Genomic DNA, 25,215 nt, shown 5'->3' with positions numbered 1-25,215 from the left:
ACATGTGGTCAAGTGAAAACTTACAATGAATTATGCCATAACAAACATAAACAGGCATTTTGTTTGTTTGTTTTCTTTTTAGGGCTGCACCTGCTGCATATGGAAGTACCTGGGCTAGGAGTCGAAACAGAGCTGCAGCTGCTGGGCTATGCCCTAGCCACAGCAATGCAAGATCCAAGCCAAATCTGCAACCTATGCCACAGCTTGTGGCAACACTGCATCCCTAACCCATTGAGGAAGGCGAGGGATTGGACTTGCATCATCAGATACTATGTCAGATTCTTAACCCACTAAACCACAACAGAAATTATATAATTATAATTATATAATGCATTTTATAATTACAACAGTAATAGCTGATTGTTTGGCTGGGAAATGGAACAAGAAGTCATTTGAGGGAGTTCTCCTGTGGCTCAGGGGGTAAGGATCTGGCATTGTCACTGCAGCAGCTCAGGTTCTGTTCCCAGCCTAGGAACTTCCACATGCCATGGGTATGGCCAAAAAAAGAAAAGAAAAAAAAAAGTCATTTGAGCTAACTATTAAAAGATGAAAAATGTCACATTCTGTGCTCCTTCTTACCCCTCATAGGTGAAGAGCATTCTAGGCAAGAAGTACTTGAAAAGATAAATAGGTAAACAGAGACCTGTAGCTAACCTAGGCTTGGGGCAATTGGTTTTACAAAGGAAGGCAGATAAATCTCTGTGATTATAGGAATGTATAGGAGGGAGAGAGTGAGAGAGATAAGGAGAGGATATGTCTACAAATTCATTTTGAGCAAAAGAATCGAAGACATTTTAGTTTTTTTAGTTGGTGAGGAGAAGGATTCTTTTATGCTTAAATCATATAGAGGTGTTCGGAGCAACATCTTCAAAGATCTTTGGAAAAGAGGAATACTAGTGAAAATAGACAAAATAGAGAAAAAAGTAATTTACAGGATAGAAAAAGGACTGATTGGAATAACATACTTTAATGTAAAGTATGGATATAAGCATTTTACAATCTAGACACATTAAATCTTTGGAAGGGGGAAGGAATAGTAATATTTTACAACTAGGGAGACTGGCGTAAAATATCTCCTATTCTGAGGTGCAGGTCACAGGTTAAATCACAAAGTGAAATTGTGTTACAGTATTTATGTTGCTCCTTTGAATTAAATGATATTAGTTATGAAAGTAGAAATTATGAATATATAAGTATGTATAATTTTCATTAAAACATTCCTTAAAGAGCTCCTCTCCCCAAATCTTTATGATGGAATTAGTCTAGATAGGAATAATTGTAGAATAAATCTCTGGTTTTATTTTGAGTTCTCCTGATTACTTTTTATTTTCCCATAAAATGATAGGATTAAGCAATTATATAGTAAATTGATGAAACCAAATATTTTAAAGTGAAATCCCAGATAATAAAAGTAACATAACATAAAGGAAGAAATATATAAATGTAAAGTAACAGCTTTAATACATATGGTTGTAGCCTGTCTCTGTCATCTATCAGCCAATATATTCCAACGTACTACATAGAAAAGGGAAATGACTTTGGCTTTGCAATTGACTTGCAAATAGCATCATGGGCAAGTGAAATTCAATGGAAAACTACAGCAGATAGACGTTTCTCATTGACTTTCATTAGACGTGCAGCCTGAAATATGAGTGAGAAGACGGTGCCTCCGGGTTTGGCCTTGTCTCTTTTCAGGAGAACTAGCAAAAAAAAGGGAGCTCAGTAGATTCACATCAGGGAAATGCTTAAAATCAGTGTTAATTTTTCCCTCAGTCACTGTTTACAAAACAAGTAGAGTAAATAAGGGAAGAATACCAATTTACCATTCCTAGAAATGACTAGCAATGTGTCAGTAGAATAAAATTCACCTTGAGTGAAAGGATTAATAGTTAGACTTACACACACACACATGCACGCACGCATGCACGCACACACACACAAACACACACAATCTTTTCCTATAGGTAAATATTATGCACTTTCCAATCCTCCAGTCTTGGGCAATGGCATTGTATGAGAATCTGTTCCTGGAGCATTTTTATATTCTCATCCTACTCAAAGCCAGATAAATGTTAAAAACTGATTTCCATTCACCTGCCTATGGCTTACTGACTAGTGTTATTAGTAACAACACATGTTGCAATTTCGAATTATGTGATAACTGACATACATCATGTTACTTTGGATTTTGCAGATCAAATTGGTTTCATGTAAGTTTTATGTTACACTTTTAAATCAATGTAATTCAGTTAGTATATACATACGTGGGAGCTGTAGCTGTTGGCCTATGCCAGAGCCACATCAACACCAGATCCAAGCTGTGTCTGCAATGCCAGATCCTTAACCCATTGAGACAGGCCAGGGATAGAACCTGCAACCTCATTGTTCCTACAGGAACTCCTACACATACATTTTTAAAGACACATTTGGGACTTTATATCCAAAGCTTGGCCAAATTTAACCCCTCAGGTTGATGGGGTTATATCCTTATCTGTTTGTTGACCCTCCTGTGTTTCTCAAAGAAATTAAAGCTGAAAGAATTAAGTCTTCTATGAGATAATAAGAAAATGCTGGCCTTAATATTATATATTTGGATATAAAATCTTATTAGAATTTTTATTTGTCTTCAGCCTTTAATCTTTAATACAATTAGGTAGATTAATGACAAATTTTATTTTGTTAGCTGAAAAGTCATGCACAGTTCATATTATACGTGGTGTTACCATAGTTATTTTCATTTTAAGAATGTGATTTTTGTAGTATTTATCAAGATGAAATTATTACATAAAACCTGACATGATAGGTCTGTTTTGCATACTCAACAATTAAGATCATTTGAAAATTGCTAAAAGCATATGTTCCAATGAAGAGAAACATCTATTTAATAATCTTTTTACTTTTACTGAAAAAAAATACCCTGCCTTTCCTATTAAAAACTTCAGGGCTTTGTAACATTGTCAAATACAACATTGTCTCAGTTTATAGAAATGATGGATATATATCATTGCATAATGTAAGATAAATTACCAAATACTCCATACAGAAGAAACAACATGTATTTTTTAAAGGGTATTTTGCAGCATTCTTAATATGTTTTTGCTGTTTTCAGTCCAATAATAAGAATATTCTAAACTTAAGCTCTAGTAAGTAGAAAACATACACCTACAATATAACTGATGGACTATTTAAATTAGCATTCACAATAAGAGAATCTTTTGTAGATGAAATAGGTGACTTAGAGATATCTTCATGTCAATAAGCACTTTTTAAATACAAGGCCATAGCTAAACCAGCACTTTGCATAACATCATGAAGACTGATAGTAGTTTTATGAATTTGTGTAGTAAGCTCTTTAGAATGGATAACTACAGTCCTCATTTTTTTATCTGAGAAATTGTGTTATTACCAATATTACATCTAATCATAATATGTCCTAAAATATTATTTGAATTCATTGACATGAAGGAAAATGATCAGAAAATGTTCTCTTAAGTGCATTACAGAGGAAACAAACACCCTAACCATTATTTCTGACAGAGGACAGTTTTAAAATGCTGCTAGATGATAGCCTGGCTTGGGCTTAGAGAATTAATGAAGAACAAATGTTCTAGGTGACGTGTATGCATGATATTCTCTCTGTGGGATGACCTTCATTCTTTCTCAGTTAGCTAATGAGGATTTCTTTGTTATTTTTCTTGCTGAAGGACCTCGGGGCCTTGTATCATTATTGAGTGAACACAATGTCACCTCAGCTGGCAGAAATGTTTCGTCTCTTGTCAGGAAGAGAAGTTCCTTATGTCATCTGGAGAAAGTACAACAGAGGGACTGGGCAACTGAGACCAGACATTTTCAATCAGTAAACTCAACCCAGTGCAGCTGTTTAACCTGCTCGAGTTGTTCAGATCAGAATATTTAAACTCTCTTGCACATCTCTTGGAATTTAGGATGTTTGTTATCAATAAGAAATTCACAGTAGTCTATACTCAGGAAATGTCTAATCTAGTATTCCAAGTTATTCAGTTAGGAGGACATCTGTTTTTATGATATTATGTACCAATAAGAATATGGGTACTTTTTTCCCCAAATTATATTAATTCAAATTCCCAAGTGGATTCAACTGATGGGTACAAAAAGAAGGGAAGAGAGAGAGGGAAAAAGAACTATATAATAGTTTACTAAATAAGAAACCAGCATGACATCTTCCTTTTAACCTTCAGGGTGATTTTGGTGTTTTCGTTTGGTTAGTTTTTGTTTGTTTTGCAATTGGAATAACAAAAAGCATTGGGTGATACTAATATATTGGTGTTGTGAAAATTAGAACACCAAAAGGTTCTGTGAAAAATAAGTCATAATTTGTTTCAATAAGTTTTGGAAGGCAGGTTTTTAGGGAGCTTACATATTAGCTGTGATTCTTTACATTGAAAGACTTTAGGATGTGAATGTAACTCCCTGTGTGTTAAATCCTATCAATTAACTGTTGAACTCTCTCCAGTCTTCTGAATGCTATTCAAGGACTTAACAGCATAAAGTAGTAACAAAGGGAAAGTATAAATCTACAATTTGGATGATTAGTGGCATAAGTGGTTAATGGCTAAAGGTATACAAATTTGTAAATAAGAAATGGTTCCATGGCTTTTATTTATTTTTCTTCAAAGGATTCAATTTTAAAAAGGTTTCAGCCAAGGGATTCCATAATCTAGCTCATAAATATTTGGCTTCAGGTTGCTAGAGTAGAGATCTGACTACAACAATGTCTAGCTTATAAATCTGGGCAACAGAAAAACTTTCTGAGCTTCACAGTTCCCTCTCCATGAAAATGGAGACAGAGAATGTTCGGCAGGTCCTAGAGGGTTCATTAAAAGACAGTCAATATGATACACTGCTTTGAAAACCTAATTTTTCAAGTCTACCATCATTTATCCATGTGTTATCATCAGTGTTTATAAATTTCGTCAGTTAACTTTATGCTTCAAATAGATTTAGTTGAGAATTCTGACAAAACCATTGAGAATTTATAACTCAGATGAAAGTGTGCTAAGTGGCTAACTAACTGGGTATATCAACCATATTTCTAGCTTCTGTAAACTTGGTGCTTTAATATGGATTCTACATGCATATGTTGACCATGCCTTATTCTGGAGCACCTGATAAATGTTTGTGTCATCCTGCCTTCCTCATCTACTTCCTGCCGGAAGTCCTGCTCCTAGGAGTGCACTTTTCAAACACAAACCAACCAATCTAGATTCAGTACTCCTAACCACCTAACCTATTGGCTCTCACAATGAGGCCACTATTCGTTCTCATCACTGCAAGTACAGCCCCTGTGTTTCTGAGCTTACTGAAATTATTCAAACTAGCCAGTTCTAAGCCTGTCAATGCTACCTCGCCCATCCCTTTCTATGGAAACTTAGTGATGGTTCTTGCCCACAGGTTATCCCTCTCCCTCTGCCTCATGACTGACCCTGATGTTTCTCTGTGTGTCTCCCTCCCCATGGCGTGATGTGGCATGACCCTTCCTCTTGAGAACTGTGAGTAATAAAATCTTTTTCAATGGCCAGTTGTTTCCTGATCGGTTGGCCTTATTCTACCTCAAATTTTCTATTAATATACTCTATTTTAAATCACTGGGTTATTTTTATACTTAGGTGTGGTAAAAATTACTTTAATATACTAGAAGATATTAAAAATTATTTAGATAATATGTATTTACCATGGCCAGGTAATCTAACAAAGGAACTCAAAGGAGTGATCTGATAAACCTGTTTTGAGATCTTTTTTTTTATTTAGTTTGTCTGATTTTAATTTTTCATATGCATATCATTTGAGCTGTCATTTAACATGTTTTCAAGTATAAGTGGGAGGAAATTACTATTTCACTTTCTTTTCATTTATTCAAAATTAATTCAATAAATTTTATCGTGCACATCATGCAGGGCTAGGCACTATTCTAAACATTGGGGATATAATAATGATCAAAACTGATAAACATCTCTGTTCTCATGGGACTAATGTTCTAGTGTGGAGACAATGAAAAGATAAATAAGATACTGTATTTTTACATGAGACAAAGGTAAACGCTAAGGGAAAAAATAACACATTGAGGAGTGATGTAACATGTTGATGTTTGTGTGTCTGTGTGGGGGGGGAGTTATACAAAGTAACCAGGCACTCTAAGAATGTGACTTTTGATAAGAATCTGTTAGCTAGGGGGATATCTGCAGGAAAGTATTGTAGCCAGCAGAACAGCAAGTGCAGAGACCTTAATCAAAGAGCAAGGTCAAGGATCAGAGTAGAGGCTTCTGTCCCTAGGGAAAAATAAGCTGGAGGGAAGGTAGAACGTGAAGTCAGAGGGGAAATGGGGAAGGAAAGGAAGACCAATGGGGCCTTGCAGATAGCACCTGGAGGTGGGAAGCATCTGGAGCAACTGACTGACATTTTAATAGGACAATGTTGGCTGTTCTATTGAAAGTATGCCATGGGAGTTCAAGGGCAAAAATAGGAAGAGTTAGGAAAATATAGCAATCATTAAGGTAGGAGAGACTGTCATGACTTGGGCAGCACAGTGGCAGTAGGGGTGGTAATAAGTGCCAAAATTTTTTAGAAAGAAAAATAAAATAAAAAATAAAAAATAGATTGTATGTAGAGTGAGAGAGAATAAAGTATGACACCAAATTTTTAAGCCTAGAAGAATAGATTTACTAATGACTGGAATGATAGTTTGAGGAAGGGGAGATTAATTTTAGAAGCTTGGCTTTGGACGTTTTAAGTTTAAAGTTCTTATTGAAAACCCAAGTGGAGATGCAATATAGAGAGCCTGATATATAATGTGAAGTTAATGGAGATATCCAAGCCAGATGTAACTTGAAAGTCATTGGCATATCAATTATATTAAATGCATGAGGACAAGATAGATGACCTAAGGAGCAAGCATATAGGGTACAAGTCAAGACATTATCACAAAGAGAATCCTCATGTAACTTCGAGACCCATGTCAAAAAAGAATATTATCATCACCTGAAATCATCTCTCATGTCACATCCCAATCAATACATACTTGAAAGATACTTCATTAAGTACATATATTTTTAGTTTGGTAATTATTTTCCTTCAGCACACCAGAGATATCAATCCAAGTTCTCTGAATTTCATTTTCCTGCCATTCTGTTGGTCCTTTTATAAATAAAAAAAAATATTTACTTTTCTCCCTTCTGGCTGTTTTCACATTTTTATATTTTATTTTCTTCAGATATTGTGATATGGAGTTGCTAGGTATGGGTTTCTAGTAATTTGTTTTCTTGCATTAATTAAACTTTGAGAATACTTGATTTGGTATATTTAATGTTTTGGAAAATTCTTAGCCATTATCTCTTCAAATATTACTTCTATTTCATTCTTTTTTTCCTCCCTATCTTTAGAGCCAAAACTTTCTCTTTTATCCTCTATATTTTTATTCTTACCTTTTGCATTTTTGTCCTTTAATCACTTCATTTTTCTTTTTTTAACATTTCTTTCAGTTCATTAATTTTCTCTTCAGCTGTGTCCAATCTGCTCATGATATCATCTCATAACTTTTTAGTTCAGTAATTTTCATTTCTTGAATGTTGTCTGCCAATATTATAAATCTTGTCTTTATATCCTTGAAAATGGTGAACATAGTTTAAAATCAAGATCTGAAGACTCCAATATATGGCTTTTCTGTGTGTCTGTGTCTGCTGTTTGTGATAGGTGTGGGGCATTTTTAGTTGTTTTTTTAATTTGATAGTCTTTTGTTGTATGCATGGATATTATTATTATTTAAATTGCTTTGAAGAAATATTGAGACCTCTCAGTTTTCTTGAGACAGTTATCTTTATCTTATTCATTCATTATTTTCATTTTCTCTTACGAGCATTTGGAATCAGATCACCTTAGTCACATTTTAGAGATTGCCTTAATCATTAAGGTGATTCAAAGCTGAGCTGAAATCCTCATGAGCACCTATTCCCCTCTCTTTCTCTTAGTGCTAATATATAGTCATTTGAGATGCAAGCATAACATAAAGAAGGATCACCTGGGACCCTACTCTATTCTTAAACCCAGATACTCTCAAAAACATTGCTCACCCTCTCAGCAATCCCTAAATAGATGGTAAATGCCCACAGGAGAAAAGCAATACTTAAATACTATGCATACTGTTTAGAAATTCATCCTCCTCTTTGTCCTGACCATGATATTCTGGGGTTATATATATATATATATATATACACATATATATATAATTATATATATATATCAGTTCTTCCCATTGCCCTCATTATAGATTGTACTAAATCACCTATCCATTGCTAGAGGTCCCTCAAATGCTCTTAAATGCTGTACTTCTAAAGTTTTACATCTTTTTCCCTTAGATCAAAATATGAGGCACAAAATAAAATTTGAGAGTGCATTAAACTATACAAAGGCAATTATGGCTTGCTCATGATAGTATTTGTCTTTCAAATCCATTTGACTGGAATATACATTCCTAAAAAATACCTGAAATACAATAAAATTTTCATCTTGAAGCTACTATACTAATTCTCCATATTTCCCTTCTCCTTATTTATACTTTGTAAATGCAAGCAGACCTTGTTCATCTAATAATTTGTAAGCTATCTCATAATACAGTTTTAAAGCAAAGCAATTATGGCTAAGTAGCTAATTCTGAATAACTTATTTAATCTTTTTTTTCCACTTCGAACAAATTCTTTAAATCCATTTGAACTTAAAAGATTTTCAACACTTCCCATATTTGAAAGCTCTTAATGGACTTGTATCTATAGACAGGGCAACCCCCATGACTTTAATCAGAATAATTTTTTTAACACCATCTATTTTTTTGAACTGAGGTAGCATTGAGTAACAGAAATTCCAGAGGCACTGGGATCAGACCTACATTTGAGTTCATTTCTGCCATTTAATAGTTCTATAACTTTGATTAAATAACTCATTCTCTCTTTGTTTAAATTTATTCATGTCTTAAATTGGGGATGGTAACATTACCTTTCCGTGCAATTCACAGTACATAATACACATTTATTAGGCTTGAAACATATCATTTTTTTCTTCAAAACATTAAAAAAGATGGGTCCTTCTTTTGTGACCTTTAGCCAGATACTTATTTTGAGAAAATACTATACAACCGAATCTTTAATTACTTTTAAAATATGTAATCCAGCCTTATCTCAGAATATATGAGGGAGAGGTTATGAACCTCTCTATAATACTCCCAAATTTAGACTTCAGTCTTAACCCCAAATAGTTAGATCATACCTTCAGACTTTTACCGGGTAAAAAAGGAAGATGATCTAGAGAGAGGTGCAATATGAAATGTTCCTCTCTCCAGGGGTTATTGCACTGAGCATACACATGAAGCTTGCCCCAGGGCTATGCTAAGGATAACATGAATAGGGAGGAACATTTGAAGCCTATGCTTTGTGGGACCCACACTGCTATAGTGACCAAGAAGTAAGAATGTCTCACAGAGAACATAATGAAGGAAGACACACCTTCCAGGAACTGAACCAAGACAAAACAAGACAAAATAAAGTAGAATGGTCTGTGGTAGTTTCATGTGTTCAAAGGGCCTGCTGAGGTTAATTCCAAAGCCTCTTTCTTATTCTTTAAAAAACCCTCAGTTGCTTGCTATCGACTCCTTACCATGTTTTGAGGATAGCCCTTGACCTGCACAGAAAAGTTGGAGAACAGGAGGAAACCTAAATAAGCTTGACTCAGTTTAAACATGACAAAGCTCAACAAATATCCAAGGAGCTTGCCACCTGGTATTTGGGACGTCTTGGTATATTATTCTCAGCTGGCTTTCCAGTATGATTACTTTAAATAGATAGAAATTGTCCTCCAATGAGTGTTGTATTATGTGATTAGACACATTAAAGGAAATCATGGTAAAATAAAATATTCTGATAGAAATGCAATTAATTAGCTATTTATTAGGGGAGCTATTTAAATTTTTATTCAACTATTTTTAAAAACAAACAAAAATATTCAGACATGGGCTAAGGATATAAAGTTCGTATTTTTGTCCTTGTCTGTTTCATATCATTAGGTTATCCAAGCCATAAGATGATACAGTACATCACAGGTAGTATAATCCATTGTAGTAGCAATATGTTATGCTGTTGGAAAATTGAGAATCTGTTCATTCTCTTATGTAGGCTACCTGCTATCATTTTAAAGTTAATAACCCAAGATTGAAAAATGAAAGGAAATGGTAGTTTTAAAAAATAATGTTATAATTTGTATTACCTTTTGAATAAAAATCTTCATTAAATAATTTCAATTCATACAGGATGCTGAGTCAATGTTTATTGATGATTATTATCAGTAAGGAGAGTTTCTGATGGTCAGGTAAACTTCTATTTTTTTTTTTTTCCCTTTTCTATTGATGAGACCCATTGTCTGATTCCTATGTGTACCTCAAATATTATTTGTGAAGCAAGGTTGTCAGTTCAGGGAAGAATGGTAAAAAGAAAGTGCTAGTGTTTTCCATAGAAATAAAAAGACCAGAATACAAAAGAATAAATAGGAGTTCCCACTATGGCTCAACGGTTAAGAAACCCAACTAGTGTCCATGAAACAAAGGTTCAATCCCTGGCCTCCGTTCAGTGGGTTAAGATCTGACGTTGCTGGGAGCTGTGGTGTAGGTCGCCGATGTGTCTCAGCTGTGGCTGTGGCCTAGGCTGGAGGCTACAGATCTCATTTGACCCCTAGCCTGGGAACCTCCATATGCCGCAGGTGCGCCCCCTCCCAAGAAAAAAAAGAAACAAAGAAGTAGAAGAATATGAAAAACCTAAATATGCTCCAAGCCATTTAGCACGTAAGTGATATGATAATAAATTAAGAACCAGTTATTCTCTAGAGCAGTGCATTGGGTCTAGAGTCACTAAAGATAGTCACAAAATGCCATTTGCAGCAACATGGATGGAACTAGAGACTCTCATACTGAGTGAAGTAAGTCAGAAAGAGAAAGACAAATACCATATGATATCATTTATATCTGGTATCTAATATATAGCACAAATGAACCTTTCCACAGAAAAGAAAATCTTGGACTTGGAAAATAGACTTGTGGTTGCTCTGGGGGAGGGGGAGGGAGTGGGATGGATTGGGAGCTTGGGGTTAACAGATGCAAACTGTTGCTTTTGGAATGGATTACCAATGAGATCTTGCTGTGTAGCACTGAGAACTATGTCTACTTATGATGGAGCATGATAATGGGAGAATAAAGCATGTATACATGTATGTGTAACTGGGTCCCCATGCTGTAGAGTGGAAAAAAAATTGCGTTTGGGAAAAAAAAATTTTAAAAAATGAAATTTAGTATTTTAAAAGTCTAAATTTAAGTTAGCTTTGGAAAGAATCAAGTTAAAGTATTTGCAATTTATTTTGCTGTTTCACAAATTGGTAGATTACAGTCAAGTCAAAAACTTGATCTAGAGTACATATAGCGGTATGGAGATTTCCACACACTGACATTGAGTAGATGTTATTAATGCTTTAGTCTTTGAATCTACCCAGCATTAAAAAAATCAGACATATATAGCAACAAAAGAAGCATGGCTACTTAAAATTTATTTTAACATTCACAGTTTTTTTAAATGCATTAAATCACCAGACTGCTCTTTCATGTGTCACAATTTTTGTTTTTTTGTCATAATTGATACTTTACTACATTATAATTTAAATACTGTGTAATTCTTTTTTACTTTGTTACTTCGTTATTTATTTTTACTTTATTATTCTTATCTCAAAAAATGTCAAAAATACCTGTTAGCTGCTAGTTATTAGGACATACTTGTCTACTATACATTCATTTTTGAGTCCTGTAGGGGACACGTTAATACAATAAAGAACAGATGAGTGAGCATATGGTTTGTTAAATCATGTTTATATTAATTACATCCACATCACATTTAAATAAAGGGTCAGTGGCACATAAATTGGAAACTCTGATTTAACACTTTTTAGTGGTAAGAGGTTAGGGGCATTGCTACCAATGTGAGCAGAAAACCACATGCCGGGACAAGATGGCGGAGGAGTAGGGGGACACGCTCGCCCTCTCCCACAAACACAACAAAAAAAGCACATCTACAGAAGAAATGACTCGCACAGAACAACAACCAATCGCTGGCAGAGGAACCTAAACTCCAATAACGGCAAGAAGTTCGTGACATTATTGGGCAGAACGGGAGAAAAGAGGAGAGTGAGAGAAGGTGAATCCGAGCGGGACAGGCGCTCCCGAAAGGGAACTGCGGAGGAGAAAGGGATCCCGCACCCTGGAAAGTCTCCTACGGGGGAAAGATCAAACGAACCGGAGGAATCTCCAGATGCAGAGAAGAGTGTAGCAGTAAGTCGGAGTACGGAAAAACGATCAAGAACCCAACGGACCATCTGAACTACGGGCACAGTCACCAAAAATTGAGACGCCTGGGTGGGGGCTGGGCACCGAATCCTCGGCTCCAGAGGTTAGTCCCCGGGAAAGGGCCGGGGGACGCCTGGGTGGGGGCTGGGCACCGAGACCTCAGCTCTGAAGGTTGGTCCCCGAGAGGGGGCCGGGGGACGCCTGGGTTGGGGCTGGGCACCGAGACCTCGCCTCCGAAGGTTAGTCCCCAAGAAAGGGCCGGGGGGCGCCGCCTGGGTGGGGGCTGGGCACCGAGACCTCGGCTCCAGAGATTAGTCCCCGGGCTAGGGGGGCGGGGAAGAGCGGAAACTGCTTGGGAGGTCTCTAAACCATTTGACGGGGCAGAGACTGCCTGAGAGACTAGAAAACAAAGCTGTCGCAGAGGAAGGGAGCAATACTCTAGGGGCGGGGAAGTGGAAAGCCGCCTCAGAGGGAACCTGGGAGAAGAGCCTGGTCTGCGCCCGTGCTGGGGAGGGGAGAGAAGAAGGGGTGGGTCCCCATAGAATACCCCCCACGCCACAGCAAGCTTACAGGCCCGCTAGCTAGCAGAAAGCTGTGCTTCCCAGTGCATTCCCTCCCCCCACCCCCGCCACCCCCTACGCTCTCGCCGAACCTGGGGCTGCCTGCCATCCAGGAGGGCTGGCCTCAACAATTGCCTGAAGCCTACCACCGCAGGGGCTCTCCCTGCACAGGCCTGCTTGCCCTTTGGAGGGGCTACACTTCCACAGAGCAGCACCAAACACCACCAGCCCCCTAGAAAAGGCCTGCAGCCCAGAAAAGCTAGAACAAGCCTAGCCAGGCCGTGAATAGATCGACCTAATTCTCCGACGGTTTTTCTGAGACGGGCTCCCCCGGGGAGGAGCCTCTTGAGTCTCCAAGGGCCTTGCTACACGCCCAAGACCCCAGGGGGTGCTAAGACCTAGGGGACCAGCTGCATAGGACTGCCAGCTCCAGGCAGGACCCCCTGCAGCCCAGAAAAGCTGCAACAAGCCTGGCCGAATTGGGAAAAGATCTCAGACGGTCTTTCTGAGTCGGGCTGTCCGGGGGAGGAGCCTCTTGAGCCTCCAAGGGCCCTGCTACCCGCCCAAGACCCCAGGGGGTGCTGAGACCTAGTGGACCAGCTGCATAGGACTGCCAGCTCCAGACAGGACCCCCTGCAGCCCAGAAAAGCTGCAACAAGCCTGGCCGAATCGGGAAAAGATCTCAAACGGTCTTTCTGAATCGGGCTGCCCTGGGGAGGAGCCTCTTGAGTCTCCAAGGGCCCTGCTACCCGCCCAAGACCCCAAGGGGTGCTGAGACCTAGTGGACCAGCTGCATAGGACTGCCAGCTCCAGGCAGGACCCCCTGCAGCCCAGAAAAGCTGCAACAAGCCTGGCGGAATCGGGAAAAGATCTCAGACGGTCTTTCTGAGTCGGGCTGTCCTGGGGAGGAGCCTCTTGAGCCTCCAAGGGCCCTGCTACCCGCCCAAGACCCCAGGGGGTGCTGAGACCTAGTGGACCAGCTGCATAGGACTGCCAGCTCCAGGCAGGACCCCCTGCAGCCCAGAAAAGCTGCAACAAGCCTGGCCGAATCGGGAAAAGATCTCAAACGGTCTTTCTGAATCGGGCTGCCCTGGGGAGGAGCCTCTTGAGTCTCCAAGGGCCCTGCTACCCGCCCAAGACCCCAAGGGGTGCTGAGACCTAGTGGACCAGCTGCATAGGACTGCCAGCTCCAGGCAGGACCCCCTGCAGCCCAGAAAAGCTGCAACAAGCCTGGCGGAATCGGGAAAAGATCTCAGACGGTCTTTCTGAGTCGGGCTGTCCTGGGGAGGAGCCTCTTGAGCCTCCAAGGGCCCTGCTACCCGCCCAAGACCCCAGGGGGTGCTGAGACCTAGTGGACCAGCTGCATAGGACTGCCAGCTCCAGGCAGGACCCCCTGCAGCCCAGAAAAGCTGCAACAAGCCTGGCCGAATCGGGAAAAGATCTCAAACGGTCTTTCTGAATCGGGCTGCCCTGGGGAGGAGCCTCTTGAGTCTCCAAGGGCCCTGCTACCCGCCCAAGACCCCAAGGGGTGCTGAGACCTAGTGGACCAGCTGCATAGGACTGCCAGCTCCAGGCAGGACCCCCTGCAGCCCAGAAAAGCTGCAACAAGCCTGGCGGAATCGGGAAAAGATCTCAGGCGGTCTTTCTGAGTCGGGCTGTCCTGGGGAGGAGCCTCTTGAGCCTCCAAGGGCCCTGCTACCCGCCCAAGACCCCAGGGGGTGCTGAGACCTAGTGGACCAGCTGCATAGGACTGCCAGCTCCAGGCAGGACCCCCTGCAGCCCAGAAAAGCTGCAACAAGCCTGGCCGAATCGGGAAAAGATCTCAAACGGTCTTTCTGAATCGGGCTGCCCTGGGGAGGAGCCTCTTGAGTCTCCAAGGGCCCTGCTACCCGCCCAAGACCCCAAGGGGTGCTGAGACCTAGTGGACCAGCTGCATAGGACTGCCAGCTCCAGGCAGGACCCCCTGCAGCCCAGAAAAGCTGCAACAAGCCTGGCCGAATTGGGAAAAGATCTCAGACGGTCTTTCTGAGTCGGGCTGTTCTGGGGAGGAGCCTCTTGAGTCTCCAAAGGCCCTGCTACTCGCCCAAGACCCCAAGGGGTGCTGAGACCTAGTGGACCAGCTGCATAGGACTGCCAGCTCCAGGCAGGACCCCCTGCAGCCCAGAAAAGCTGCAACAAGCCTGGCGGAATCGGGAAAAGATCTCAGACGGTCTTTCTGAATCGGGCTGCCCTGGGGAGGAACCTCTTGAGTCTCCAAGGGCCCTGCTACCCGCCCAAGACCCCAGGGGGTGCTGAGAACCAAGTGAAATCTGCTACCATCGTGGGGTGGACCTCCCAGTCCTGTCTGCCCTCAGGAAGTCCTCCTTTGCTTCAAAGAAACACTGTTAGTCCCATCAACACTCCAGAAAAGCCACACTGCCTCAAAAAAAAGATTGACCAACAACGACAGCCCTCAGGAAATATTCCACGGCAGTGACAAGGCAAACACTACCCGATAACGGAGAGTACAACTCCCTCAGGAGAAAGAAGACAACAAGCAAGATGAAGAAGCTGAGAAACCACCCCCAGTCAAACCAACAGGAGAACTCACCTAAAACAGTCAACAATGAAACTGATCTCTGCAGTCTGACAGACCTGGAGTTCAAAAGAGAAATAGTGAAAATACTGAAGGAATTAAGAGAAGATATGAACAGCAATGCAGATACCCTCAGAAAGGAGCTAGAAAATATAAGGAGGAGCCAAGAAAAACTAGAACATTCATTTGCAGAGATGCAAACTGAACTAGGGGCAGTAAAAACCAGAATGAATAATGCAGAAGAGCGAATCAGTGATATGGAAGATAGAATAATGGAAATCACTCAATCTGGTCAACAGACAGAAAACCGAATCAAAAAACTGGAAAGCAATATAAGAGACCTATGGGATAATATAAAACGAGCCAATCTACGCATAATAGGAATTCCAGAAGGAGTAGAAAAAGATAAGGGAATGGAAAATATATTTGAAGAAATTATCGCTGGAAACTTCCCAAATCTAAAGGATACTGGATTCAAGATACAAGAAGCACAGAGGGCCCCAAACAAACTGAACCCAAACAGACCCACACCAAGACACATCATAATAAAAATGGCAAAAGTTAGTGATAAAGAGAGGATCCTAAAGGCAGCAAGAGAAAAACAGAATGTTACCTACAAGGGAACCCCCATAAGAATATCAGCTGATTTCTCTACAGAAACACTACAGGCCAGGAGGGAATGGCAAGAGATATTTAAAGTGCTCAAAGGAAAAAATATGCAACCTAGAATACTTTATCCAGCAAGAATATCATTTAAAATAGAAGGGGAAATAAAAATTTTTCCCAACAAACAAAAACTTAAAGAATACAGCAACACAAAACCCAGGTTAAAGGAAATATTGAAAGGGCTTCTCTAAACCAAAAGAAAGGAAGGAAAGGGAAGAAAAAAGAAAAGAAAAAAAAAAAAAAAAGAAGAAGAAGAAGAGGAAGAACTAGGACAGAGGAAGATACAATCAGAGAGCAGTCATTCAAATAAGCCAGCATACAGATTTAATCATGAACATGCTTCAAACAAAATAAAATTAAAAAGAAAAAAATAAAAGAGTCATCAAAACCATAAAATGTGGGCAAGGGATGTTAGGAGGTAAATAATCCTTTTTGTTTGTATGTATGTCTCTCTTCTTAATTTTAATATAATAATGAAGTGTTTGAACTTACAGGACCATCAGGCTAAAACACACAATTATGGGAAGGGGTTAGCATACTTAAAAAACAGGGCAACCACAAGCCAAAACCAAATATTGCATTTGCAAAAAATGAAAAAAAAATACACTCAAGCAGATAATAACAGGAGACCATCCAACCAAAAAAAAAAAAAAAAAAAAAAAAAAAAAAAAAAAAAAGAAAGGAAGAATGGAGAACCATAGAATCAACTGGAACACGAGGATCAAATGGCAATAAATAATCATCTATCAATTATCACCTTAAATGTCAATGGACTGAATGCCCCAATCAAAAGACACAGAATGGCTGAGTGGATAAAACGGCAAAAACCTTCAATATGCTGCCTACAAGAAACTCACCTTAGGACAAAAGATACATATAGATTGAAAGTGAAAGGCTGGGGAAAAGTATTTCATGCCAATAGACATGACAGAAAAGCAGGAGTTGCAACGCTCATATCAGACAAAATAGACTTTAAAACAAAAGACATAAAGAAAGACAAAGAAGGACACTATTTAATGATTAAGGGATCCATCCAAGGAGAGGATGTTACTATCATCAACATATATGCCCCAAACATAGGAGCACCCAGATACATACAACAAATATTAACAGACATAAAGGGAGATATTGATGAGAATACAATCATAGTAGGAGACCTAAATACCCCCCTCACATCAATGGACAGATCCTCTAGACAGAAAACCAATAAAGCAACAGAGATCCTAAAGGAAACAATAGAAAAGTTAGACTTAATTGATATCTTCAGGACACTACATCCAAAAAAATCAGAATACACATTCTTCTCAAATGCTCATGGAACATTCTCAAGAATCGACCACATATTGGGACATAAAGCGAATCTCAATAAATTTAGGAGCATAGAAATTATCTCAAGTATCTTCTCTGACCACAATGCCATGAAATTAGAAATCAACCATGGGAAAAGGAAAGAGAAAAAACCTACTCCATGGAGACTAAACAACATGCTACTAAAAAACCAATGGGTCAATGAGGAAATCAAGAAGGAAATTAAAAACTATCTTGAAACAAATGATAATGAAGACACAACCTCTCAAAATCTATGGGATGCTGCGAAAGCAGTGCTCAGAGGGAAATTTATAGCAATACAGGCCTTTCTCAAAAAAGAAGAAAGATCCCAAATTGACAACTTAACCCTCCACCTAAATGAATTAGAAAAAGAAGAACAAAGAAGTCCTAAAGTCAGCAGAAGGAAGGAAATTGTAAAGATCAAAGAAGAAATCAATAAAATAGAGACTCAAAAAACAATAGAGAAAATTAATAAAACCAAGAGCTGGTTCTTTGAAAAGGTGAACAAAATTGATAAACCCCTGGCCAGACTCACTAAAAAGAGGAGAGAAAGAACCCAAATCACCAAAATTATAAATGAAAAAGGAGAAATCACAACGGATACAGCAGAAATACAAAAAACCATAAGAGAATACTATGAACAACTATATGGCAATAAGTTTGACAATCTGGAAGAAATGGACAATTTTCTAGAATCTTACAGCCTGCCAAAACTGAATCAAGCAGAAACAGACCAACTGAACAGACCAATCACCAGAAATGAAATTGAAGAGGTCATAAAATCACTCCCTACAAATAAAAGCCCAGGACCAGATGGCTTCACAGGTGAATTCTATCAAACATATAAAGAGGAATTGGTGCCCATCCTCCTTAAACTCTTTCAAAAGGTTGAAGAAGAAGGAATACTCCCAAAGACATTCTATGAGGCCACCATCACCCTCATTCCAAAACCAGGCAGAGATACCACCAAAAAAGAAAACTATCGCCCAATATCATTGATGAATATAGATGCAAAAATTCTCAACAAAATCTTAGCCAACCGAATCCAACAACATATCAAAAAAATTATACACCATGACCAGGTTGGGTTCATCCCAGGTTCACAAGGATGGTTCAACATACGCAAATCAATCAACATCATACACCACATTAACAAAAAAAAGGTCAAAAATCATATGATCATCTCAATAGATGCAGAAAAAGCATTTGACAAAGTTCAACATCCATTCATGATCAAGACCCTCGCCAAAGTGGGTATAGAGGGAACATTCCTGAATATAATCAAAGCCATTTATGATAAACCCACAGCAAATATAATCCTCAATGGGGAAAAACTGAAAGCCTTCTCACTCAAATCTGGAACAAGACAGGGATGCCCACTCTCACCACTGCTCTTCAACATCGTTTTGGAAGTCTTAGCCACAGCAATTAGACAAACAAAAGAAATCAAAGGCATCCATATAGGAAGAGAAGAGATCAAACTGTCACTGTATGCAGATGACATGATTCTATACCTAGAAAACCCTAAGGACTCAACCCCAAAACTCCTTGAACTGATTAATAAATTCAGCAAAGTGGCAGGATATAAGATTAACATTCAGAAGTCAGTTGCATTTCTGTATACCAGCAATGAAGCATTAGAAAAGGAATACAAAAATACGATACCTTTTAAAATTGTACCTCACAAAATCAAATACCTCGGAATACACCTAACCAAAGAGGTAAAGGACCTATATGCCGAGAACTATAAAACCTTAATCAAAGAAATCAAAGAAGATGTAAAAAAATGGAAAGATATTCCATGTTCCTGGATTGGAAAAATCAATATTGTGAAAATGGCCATCCTACCCAAAGCAATCTACAGATTCAATGCAATCCCTATCAAATTACCCATGACATTTTTCACAGAACTAGAACAAACAATCCAAACATTTATATGGAACCACAAAAGACCGAGAATCGCCAAAGCAATCCTGAGAAACAAAAACCAAGCAGGAGGCATCACTCTCCCAGACTTCAAGAAATACTACAAAGCCACAGTCATCAAAACAGTGTGGTACTGGTATCAAAACAGACAGACAGACCAATGGAACAGAATAGAGAATCTGGAAATTAACCCTGACACCTATGGTCAATTAATCTTTGACAAGGGAGGCAAGAACATCAAATGGGAAAAGGAAAGTCTATTCAGCAAGTATTGCTGGGAAACCTGGACAGCTGTATGCAAAGCAATGAAACTAGAACACACCCTCACACCATGCACAAAAATAAACTCCAAATGGCTGAAAGACTTAAATATACGACAGGACACCATCAAACTCCTAGAAGAAAACATAGGCAAAACACTCTCTGACATCAACATCATGAATATTTTCTCAGGTCAGTCTCCCAAAGCAATAGAAATTAGAGCAAAAATAAACCCATGGGACCTCATCAAACTGAAAAGCTTTTGCACAGCAAAGGAAACCCAAAAGAAAACAAAAAGACAACTTACAGAATGGGAGAAAATAGTTTCAAATGATGCAACTGACAAGGGCTTAATCTCTAGAATATACAAGCAACTTATACAACTCAACAGCAAAAAAACCAATCAATCAATGGAAAAATGGGCAAAAGACCTGAATAGACATTTCTCCAAGGAAGATATACAGATGGCCAACAAACACATGAAAAAATGCTCAACATCGCTGATTATAAGAGAAATGCAAATCAAAACTACCATGAGATACCACCTCACACCAGTCAGAATGGCCATCATTAATAAATCCACAAATAACAAGTGCTGGAGGGGCTGTGGAGAAAAGGGAACCCTCCTGCACTGTTGGTGGGAATGTAAACTGGTACAGCCACTATGGAGAACAGTTTGGAGATACCTTAGAAATCTATACATAGAACTTCCATATGACCCTGCAATCCCACTCTTGGGCATCTATCCGGACAAAGCTCTACTTAAAAGAGACACATGCACCCGCATGTTCATTGCAGCACTATTCACAATAGCCAGGACATGGAAACAATCCAAATGTCCATCGACAGAGGATTGGATTCGGAAGATGTGGTATATATACACGATGGAATACTACTCAGCCATAAAAAAGGATGACATCATGCCATTTGCAGCAACATGGATGGAACTAGAGAATCTCATACTGAGTGAAATGAGCCAGAAAGACAAAGACAAATACCATATGACATCACTTATAACTGGAATCTAATATCCAGCACAAATGAACATCTCCTCAGAAAAGAAAATCAATCATGGACTTGGAGAAGAGACTTGTGGTTGCCTGATGGGAGGGGGAGGGAGTGGGAGGGATCGGGAGCTTGGGCTTATCAGACACAACTTAGAATAGATTTACAAGGAGATCCCGCTGAATAGCATTGAGAACTATGTCTAGATACTCATGTTGCAACAGAAGAAATGGTGGGGGAAAAACTGTAATTGTAATGTATACATGTAAGGATAACCTGACCCCCTTGCTGTACAGTGGGAAAATAAAATTAAAAAAAAAAAAAAAAAAAAAAAAAAAAAAGAAAACCACATGCCATGAAATAAACAATTCTAATTATTAAAATGTTAAAACAAAACGCTGTGTAAGAAGCTAGCACATTTAAAAAAATATGTTTGATGCTTCTATGAAATCTTTACCAGATGGCCAGAGTGGCTACAAATCCATGACAAATATAAAAGTATTTCTTAATCTAGGATACATGGAAAACAGCAAAAATATGTGGACATGATTAATACAAATATTGTGAAAATACTTATAGCAGAATAGCGATTTTCACATTTTTTTTTTTGTTTTAACTTCCTATATCTAACCTAGTTTAGAAGGGTCATGTGCATTGATTTCCTAACCAATCAATACAAGTGTGTTGAACTTCTTAAAATTTAGATCATTTGGAGATGAAACCTTTAGAAACCATTTCCCCAGTAATATTGCCTCTTACAATTGTTATTCATTCATCATTTTCATGGCAGTCTCCTAGATAAATGTTTTTCAGATCTTCTCAGAATTGCTAAATGCATGTCTTTATGGTCTACCCCAGTTCTAGTGAGCCCTCAACAAGGAAGAGGGACCATTTTATCAAGTGAATCTTAAGTCTCATAAACACTAGCAGAGGTCACGGAGGCCCATAACTAGGTACAGTTTTATTTGATTTCTTTATATTTCACCTTAGAAAATGCCACGCAATTTGGAGGATTGGAATCATTGAGTTACCAGTAATCCAAGGACACAATAAATTTTTTTTTAAATGATAGACCTAGGGAAACAAGGATGAAATTTTTAAAAATCTAGGCTAACAGAAGTCCCATGTAAAAAATGAATATAACACCAAGGTCATTGGTGGGTAATAGCATAAAAAGAGAGAAGAGATCTCCACTGGAGAGTGAAGATACCACACCCAGTATTGGTGGGTAACAGCATAAAAAGAGAGAAGAGATCTCCACTAGAGAGTGAGGATACCACACCCAGTATTGGTGGGTAACAGCATAAAAAGAGAGAAGAGATCTCCACTAGAGAGTGAGGATACCACACCTAGGGGGAAAAGGGCCGAGGAATGGTTGCCAGGGAAACTGGGAAACCAGTATATGAGGCTCTGTTTTCTCTGATTGACAAGACAGGGTAGAATTCTTGAGAAAAACATTGGTGAAAGATTCTTGTGTTCTGCCTGTGAGCTCTATAATATTTGTTGAATGAAGCTATAACATCATCACTGCAATTTAGACGTTAAATTGCTGCTAGTTTTGAACTCCAATAGGAATCATACTGTTATTAAAAGTAGAATAATTTGAAACCAGTATGAATGTCATTCCTGACCTGTCTTCCAAGTTCTTATCAAAGAAGGATAAATAGGCACAATCACCCCACTTACACCCTTTTGGCTGAAGGAGCTTGTGTATATTATTCAATAGAAGTAGCTCTTTGGAAGAAATACATGGGTGGCTTCTATTAATTACTTAATTAAATGGGTAGATAATTATGGAAGCTAGAGCTGTGTCACTTAGGGATGAATTTCCCTTGGAAGCTAGGTTATCGCTGAAAGGTGGGGGCCTTTGACTGGTTTCTTTGGAGGGAGGACTCCTGCATACAATGTGTCAAGTCCTGTTACCTCTACGTGTCTGCCTCTGTTTCTTCCTGTTCCTCGGAATCCCTTCCCCTGGTTCCTCCTACTTTAACATTACTGAGAGATTTTTAGACTTGGCATCTCCCAGTTCTCAGAAATGAAGGCCTTTGGAAAAGGAGAAATAGATGGGCGACTTAGAAATAGTGATTCTGGGAGTTCCCGTCGTGGCGCAGTGGTTAACGAATCCGACTAGGAACCATGAGGTTGCGGGTTCGGTCCCTGCCCTTGCTCAGTGGGTTAAGGATCCGGCGTTGCCGTGAGCTGTGGTGTAGGTTGCAGACGCGGCTCGGATCCCGCGTTGCTGTGGCTCTGGCGTAGGCCGGTGGCTACAGCTCCAATTCAACCCCTAGCCTGGGAACCTCCATATGCCGCAGGAGCGGCCCAAGAAATAGCAACAACAACAACAAAAGACAAAAGACAAAAAAAAAAAAAAAAAAAAAAAAAGAAATAGTGATTCTGAAAAACCCTTACCTCCTATGCACATGGTGGATGTTCAATAAATTATAATTGAGTTAAATGAATAAATTTGAAGAGTCGTGACTGAATTGCTCTCATTAGAATATTTTCTGTTCATCAAAAATGATGGAAAGTCCCCTGGACTAATTTCCAGGGAAGGATCAAAGCTGTGGATTTTCAAATTAACATGGAAGTACAGGTAGTATCTTGACTTGTTTTGTTATTATTTTTTAATGGGACAATTTCTTATTTCTCTAATTATTCTTAGGTAATTTTCAAAGAAACAACTCAAATAAATAAAAATAAAAAAATTTCAACATCTGTACATGTATTCTAGAAATATTCTTTAAATTCTGTTTACCTGTGAAGATGTTATAATTAAGTATAGAATCTCAATATCAGCTGAACTTTTATGACTATTTTTCAGTGAATAATCAGATTATAGCCCCTCATTGCTAAGGTAAGGGAGAATCTTTGCCCAGCATTCATAATTTTTAGTGGACCAATATTTTCATACCTAACATGTTTTAGTTTATATTATGAAACAGTTTTCATAAAGGAAGAAAAAAGTCACTAAGTGCTATTTTTCCAGACTTAGTTGTTTTTCTTTTGAATACTTGAGTTGGAATTGATGATCTTTTCTGACACTGATCATCTAACAATAGAGGAAAATAAGCACAATTACAATCATCACTAATGTTGATTTTTTTTTTTAGTCAAAACATATAAAAATTATGTGGGAGAGGAGAGCAGATATTTATTAAAAATGGGTTCCCAAAAAAAAAAAAAAAGAAAAATGAAAGAAGGACTAAATGGAAGTAATTAGAATTAAGAAATGGAAAGAAAAAATATTATGGTAATAAAGTAAATGTAAATTGTGTTTAAAGCTAAATACCCCAAAGAATATTTATTTAAAAATTCTAATTATTTTTCATTCTGAGCATCCCTTAATCCAATACTTCTTAATATTTAATGTGAACTCACATCTTCTGGGCATTTTTAAAAAATGCACAGGGGTTTAAGGATCCAGTGTTGTAACTGCAGCATCTCTAGTAACTGAGGTAGTATGAGTTTGATCTCTGGCTCAGGAACTTCCAGATGCCACAGGCATGGCCCCCCAAAAAAACAAAAAAAAAATCAAATTAAAAAAAATAAAATGTAGATTCATATTCACTAGATTCCAGTAAAATACTGCTGATGCTCTTGATAAATGCACAGCATTTTGAATGGCAAGGGTCTGGAGAATAACCTAAGAAGTAAACTCAATAAATTGGAGTATCAAATACAACATTACATACAAAGATTATAACTAGTTAAGTTGAAGAGATAAAAATACAGTTTCAGGATCACAACTAAAATATATGGAACATAGCAGACATTGAAATCCTCTCCTGTAAATTTTGTACATATGCCATTGAATGGCTACTAAATATTTATACAGAATAAAACACAAAAGGCAAATAATTGTTGACTCCTTGAAGGATTAGGCATTGAACATCTGAATTTCATTTGAACGATTCTTAATTTGGCTTCTAAAAATGGCTTTGAGAGTGTTTGTAGCCCTCTAAAAAATATTTGAAATATTTCATTATGACCTGTGTACAGGTTTTCAGGAAACGGAATCACAGATTCCAGTCAAATGTTTATAGGAAAAACAGTCTGAAAATATTCTGAAGTCTTATTTCTCAGTTATCAACTTCAAGAAGTGGCTGCAGCACCAGAGTCATAACTATATATCCTATATTTATATTGATATTTATAGCTATGTCTATACACACATTAAATACATGCATATATACATATAAACACATACGCATATGTATACATACAGGCACATTTGGATATACACACATAGAAAGCAAAGCACACTGTTTACAATTTTATGGCATACCTAAAGAAAACCATTTATTTATTTAAGAGTCAAAAAAAATTTGGCTACACCTACAGCATGCACAAGTTCCCAGGCCAGGGATCAAACCCGTTCCATAGCAGTGACCCAAGTCACAGCAGTGACAATACTGGATCCTTAGCCTGCTGAGCCACCAGGGAACTTCCAGATTCAAAATATTGATTTATATGTGCGTCTATTTACTATCTTT

The 25,215-nt window shown here is 38.6% G+C and overlaps 1 protein-coding gene across 2 annotated transcripts in view; it reads left to right on the top strand.

Annotated features, from left to right (window-relative positions):
• Nucleotides 1–25,215, top strand: part of LOC146395649 (uncharacterized) — a 2,307,895-nt gene that overhangs the window by 295,133 nt on the left and 1,987,547 nt on the right. For both annotated transcript variants that reach the window (XR_014830901.1, XM_085001861.1), the window contains one exon: nucleotides 5,431–5,528. The gene's annotated coding sequence lies outside the window, so the exon portion shown is untranslated. The remainder of the gene's footprint in view (nucleotides 1–5,430; nucleotides 5,529–25,215) is intronic.

This window comes from Sus scrofa, chromosome 16 (genome assembly GCF_054392235.1).
Source record: "Sus scrofa isolate SSC_HxYL_T2T_F1_AM1 chromosome 16, Sscrofa_HxYL_maternal_Yorkshire_Landrace_v2.0, whole genome shotgun sequence".
NCBI classification, from domain to species: domain Eukaryota; kingdom Metazoa; phylum Chordata; class Mammalia; order Artiodactyla; family Suidae; genus Sus; species Sus scrofa.
This window is presented reverse-complemented; position numbering and strand designations above follow the sequence as displayed.